Below are 5,692 nucleotides of genomic sequence, written 5' to 3' on the forward strand. Positions count from 1 at the left end.
TTTGGCTGTGGGCCAGCGTGTGTGTGTGTGTGTGTGTGTGTGTGTGTGTGTGTGTGTGTGTGAGGGGTGGGGGTGGAGTCGGGGGGGCAGTAATGTGGCTCCCAAATCTTCCTGTCCCCTCGACCTCTACACCCTGGCACCACACTCAGCATCTAGAGTCAGCATTTAGTACCTGAGCCGCTGGAAGGGGTTTTTCCTTTGATGAAGCTGGAGACCCAGGCCCTGAGAGGGGAAGCTTTGGCCCGAAGTCATAGCCAACTCTGGCAAAACAGAGGCTGGGACAATGGCCTTCAACTCCAGGGTGGCTGGAAGGTGTGGAGGACACCGTCTTGTTCTCTAGCCCACCTTCCCCCACCCAGAGTCCGCTAGGACTGCTAGGTTGTGCTTCTAGCCCTCATCAGACAAGGCGGACACGGTTTTGGCTCAGGTCTGGAGCCGTCTCTCCTTGGGCTCAGCTGCTTTGGGGAGCCCCCCGCCCTGGCTGCCCTGCATAGAGCCCTGCCTCTGGCCCCCAGCACTACCCCAGCCCCAGAAGAGCTCTTCCTTAGTGGAGGAAATGGAGGAACTGAGGTAGGCAGAGAGCTCACGCCCTACTTGGATACGCCTGGTGACCACCCTCTCTGGCTGAGACTTAACCTAACTCTCGGAGAGGCCTAGAAGTGCTGGGGCTCATCTGGGTTCTGCGGAGCCCTGGCTGGGACCGGGCCCTGGGCTGCACTCGGGAATTCTAAAATGAGTGAGACACGAACACACACTTGCTCCCAGGAATAAGATGGACTGGGCCTACAGGGGAGCGGGAGTCATCCTGCTTGCGGGGATCTGGGGAGGACCCTGGGAGGAGACAGAATCGGATCAGGGGCACGAGCACTCGGGATGATTGGCCGGAAGAGGTGGGGTGGGCGTTCAGGCATAGGGAACAGCATGGAGCAGAGGTCTGGAGGCAAGGTGGGGCAGGTGCCTCCGGGAAGGTGGGTATTCATGATGTGGAAGGAAGATAAGTCTCTGGAGCCTTGTGGTCCAGGTGATGAGGCTTCTCCTGGGGAAGGTGGGGAGGGTTAATCGGGAATGACTGGTCAGATTATCTCCGGTTGCTAAGCAAGGCTGCATTTGGAGTGAGACTAACAGCCGACACACACTGAGTGCCAGGCCCGGGGCTAGGTGTTAACTCAGAACGTTCACAATCCCTTCTGGGGCGGCCGCTGTCCTTACGCCCATTTCACAGGAGGTGTGGGCCTAGAGGAGTGAACGTGCGAGGCCTGAAGTGAACGGCTATGAAGGGGCTGTGTCAGGGGTCTAACCCCACAGCGTGGCTCCAGGTCACAGACCGCCACGCTGCGGGCAGGGGGGCCCTCAGGAGGGTGGTGCAGGAATTCGGGCCGACAGCTGAAGGGAGCCTGAGCTCTGTCAATACCCTCGGAGATGGCGAGAAACAGGAAGTGGAGATTTTTAAGAGGGAAAATTTCCAGAACTGGTGGCTGGTTGGATGAGACGGCTGGAGACAGGGAGGGGTCGAGGCTGAAGCCTGGTCCACGGCCTGAGTGCCGGGGTGGGGAGGGGTGCTGTCATGGGGCTTGGGAACCCAAGTTGGATCAGGGCGGGGGCTAGGGGAGGTGATGAGTTCAGGTTGGGATCTGCTGGGGTGTGGGTACAGATGGAGGTGACCAGGAAGAGAGAGAAAATTCAGGCCCTGAGACCAGGAGGTGGATGAAGGCTGGAGACAGTGATCCTTGGAGGTCGGTGGCCGCAAGACGGTTGCTGAAGCTATGGGGAGCCCAACTACTGGTGTTTAGCGAACAGGGGGCAGGAATGCCGAAAGCCCTCCAATTAATGGGGCGCTCCTTGCAAAGAGTCCACCCCTCCCAACTAAGGGTCACTGAACGGGAGTATGTAACCCTAGGCAAGGCTGGTGAGCGAGAGCAGGGCAAAGGGAGAGGACCCATGATGCAGACAGGAAGAGCAGCCAGAGAGGTGGGAACAGAAGCCTCTCTTACAGTAGGCTATGTTAGAAGCTAAGGGAAGAAAGAATTTCACCAAGAAGCAAGTGGTCAAGAGCTGTCAGTTGTCGCAAAAGTGAGGAAGGGGCACGGGGTGAAGGTGGGGGTTGGTTTGCAGATGAAGCTGTGTACGTTTACAAAGTATTTGGAGTTGGAGGTGTTGCTCCTGGGGTTACACGTCTACAGAGAAGCCAGAGCAAGCAAGAGGGACTTTGAGGCCTCCAGCCGTCAGGAAGAGGGCGCTCCACCACCACCCTGATAACAGTCTTCACTGTGCCTGCTAAGTCCAACTGGGTTGAGGTTCCAGATGGGGCTGAGGATCGCATCCCTGGAGCGGGTACCGGGTTGGCACTCACCCCGAGAGTCCTATGTCCGTTGGGCCTGGAGGAGGAGTCCGGCTGGGAAAAGCGTTGGCCCCGTCTCCTTGTGGGTCTTCACGTCTCTGGCACGGCTCCTGCTACTAGTGGTGTGCATTGCTGCATTTGGTTCCTGGCACTTTCCCTACGAACTTAGAGGATCCCTGGGCAGTAGAAGAAGGGAGACGACAGGGTAGGGGTGGTCTAGTCCTGGCTCTGAGGGTGATGAGCTGTTGACCTGGAAGGTCCATGTGGACCTGGCTGGCTCTGGGCCTCAGATTTCTTTTCTCTGAAGTGGGCTGGGTTTCTTTGCTTTGAGTCTTCGGGAACGTCATGAGGACCCCACCACCGGGTTGAGCAAGAAAGCCCAAGAGACCCACTGTTCAGGCCTACCCAGGCTGGTCTGCATGGTGCTCGTTGGGACTGCCAAACCCATTATGAAATATCGAGATGCTTCCACTCCGACAGTAAAGGGTTGCCATCTGAATCCCGCAGCACCTTCCTCCCTACCCTGGGCCCTTCTGTTAAGAAGCACCCTCCATCCCCCTCCACCCTGTTAATGAAAGCAAGGGGGCTTTACTTTTTTGTATCATGGACCCCATTGTTATCGTCTGCCGCAGCCTAGAGACAATAAGGGTTTTATGAATATAAAATATATGGTAATCCTAAATATTTTAGGTATTAAAAACCATAATCAGAGGGGGGAATGAAACATGAGAGACTATTNTAAAAAAAAAACAAAAAAAAACCCATATACTAGGAAGCTATAGATCTATTCTGTGATACCCGTAATACAATATGAAAATGTCTGCGATTTCAAACCTGCGATCTCTCTACCTTATGACAAAATCACAGATTCTGCTACAGCTATTGTGATTTGGGGCTGACATTTGTAATTGAGGGAAATACTGAATTTGAGGTCGAGATGAGTGAAAGTGAAGGCATGATTTCTTCATCCAAAATTTTTAAAAGACTTTATTTATTTATTTATTTATTTATTTATTTATTTATTTATTTATTTTAGAGAGAGAGAGTGCGCGTGAGCGCGAGCGAAGGGAGGAGCAGAGGGAGGGGAGAGGGAGCCTCTCGAGCGAGCGGACTCACGCTGAGCGCAGAGCCTGATGCGGGGCTAGATCTCACTACTGCTTAACCGACTGAATCACCCAGACGCCCCTCTTCATCCAACTTAATGAACCCATGAGCTAACCAGTTTTAGAACCCTTATGTTTAGAGCACGCCCCGCGAAAGGGTTGACTCCCCCAGGGGGCGCCTCCAGACCCTGCATCCTGTTCAGCTCACCCTCCAGCGGTGAACGTTCGGTGTGAGGTGGCCAGCAGGGGGCAGCATATGAATGGGAGTGTGGGGCTTGCTCTGAGAGCCGCTGCAGCTGTTTTAAGTTTGGGGGCTAGTCTGGTTACAAACACAAACACGAAGCCCCAAATTCTGTTTGCCACCTGTCTTACTTGTGTGGGTGCCAGCTCACTTGTAGGTGCGCCAAATGGGCCCATGGACAGAGATCTTACTCTGGAAGAGATCTCTGCTCACCGCTTAAGCTGGAGGTGTGGAGTAGAGGCTTACAGGGCTGGGCTGGGGCAGGTGGGTCTTTCTCTTGGATGCACCGGCTGGCCATGTCTCCCCCCACTGCCCACCTTAGCCTATTCCTCTAGTCCCGGACACAGGCTCTTAGGGAGGGTGCTGCTGTAGCGTGGGGCTCTATTATGGTACCTTCTCCGGAGCTGTCCTCTGGGGTGGGCCAGTGGTGTTGACCCGCTTCCAGGCCTGGCCCCTGGAAGAACTTTCGAAGCAGAGTCCCCACCTGGGGCTGCTCTGAGACTTGAAGTTCACGTGTGTGCTTCTGTCTCCCATACCTATCCAATCCCTGTTCAGGCAGAGGGTAGGGCTCCCTCTTAGTCTGTCCTTCGGTGACAGCAGTCCATCTGAGCTGGTACCTGGGAGGGGAGGCCGAAGTGCAGTGAGTGGGCCCCTGACCCTCCATAGACCACCTTCCAGCCCACAGCACTGGGCTATGCTCCAATCACGTCACCCGTGGAACCCGTAGCCCGAGCCAGGGAAAGATGAGGGAAAGAAGGCAAACCCTGGACAGGGAAGTGACCCCTTCTTGTGTGAAGAGATGGGGGGCTCGAGGGGGAAAACGGTGAATCTCAGTAGGAAGGGGCATGGGGGGAACGAATCCTCTTCCTTCTTAGGGGCAGGACCGCCGCTTCCTTGGATCCCTTTGGAAGTTCTCCTGGGAAGAGGCCCCTTCTACCTACCCTCTCCTCTTCCCCAGGCTGGTCAGGAAGTCCTCCTCGATGCCTCACTCATTGGATTTGGAAACTTCACAGTACAGAATGAGGGTGAGGGTGACATCGCAGACGAGGGTATCTACATTTAGTGTGGCCTGGCCCTTCGGCCCAGGGAGGGGAAATCCGGAAATGAAGCCTCAGGAGCCAAGACCACAGGCACTTGCTTTATTGTTCCAGGTCAGGGGTCTATGGCAGGCCGTCTAACCAAGCCCAGGCTAACCTCTGGGGGTTCTTGTCACCCCCAGGTGCAGGGTAGGATGAAGCTCCCACTTGATGGGGGCTGGGCTCTCCCGTAAGGCATGGCAGGCAACCAGCCCACACCCCTGGCTCCGGGGACATCATGGGTCTGCCAAGCAGCCAAAGAGAGGGGGAGGTCTGCCACCACCCCTCGGCCCCGCCAGCCTGTATCACGCTCCCCTTCCCTGAATGCCCAGACTGCCTGGGACCGTTGGAAGTCATTAGTAAGTTGGAACCTAAACTACAAGAAGTTTTTATAGAGAAGGAGTGAGATTGTAGTGCCCTGGAGGGCCCCTTCCTGCACCCAGGGCTGGGAGAAGAGGACACTTTTAAGTTTCTGAGGGCAAGGGCTTTTCCAAACACTTTGTGTCAGAATTGGGCTCAGTTTGGTCCTGGGGTGGCCATTACCTCTCCTGTGTGTCGTTCTGGGGGAGGTCAGACAGCATGTACTGAGGATGGGCAGGGCCTGGCAGAGTGGGTGCTGCTAATAGCAGCCCCCTGGGGAACCCCCAGACAACTTGGGGAGAGGCTCCGCACCTACTCCTCCTTGACTGGCTGCTGGGATGAAGATGGGAGAATAAATACAGGGGGCTTCTGGGAGAGAACATGCTAGAAGGGGCCAGGCCTGCAGAGAATGTGGACATCAGAATAGGGTTTCAGGGTGGTCTTGGACCTCAGGGTGAGGACCTGAGCCCTCAGCTCTCAGTAATGTCGTTCTGATTCCTCTGGATAGAAGGTATGTGGGTGGGTGTAGGTCTGGTCTCTGTGTGTGTGTTGTGTGTGTGTGTGTGTACGCACG

This window comes from Ailuropoda melanoleuca, chromosome 13 (assembly GCF_002007445.2).
Source record: "Ailuropoda melanoleuca isolate Jingjing chromosome 13, ASM200744v2, whole genome shotgun sequence".
NCBI lineage: Eukaryota > Metazoa > Chordata > Mammalia > Carnivora > Ursidae > Ailuropoda > Ailuropoda melanoleuca.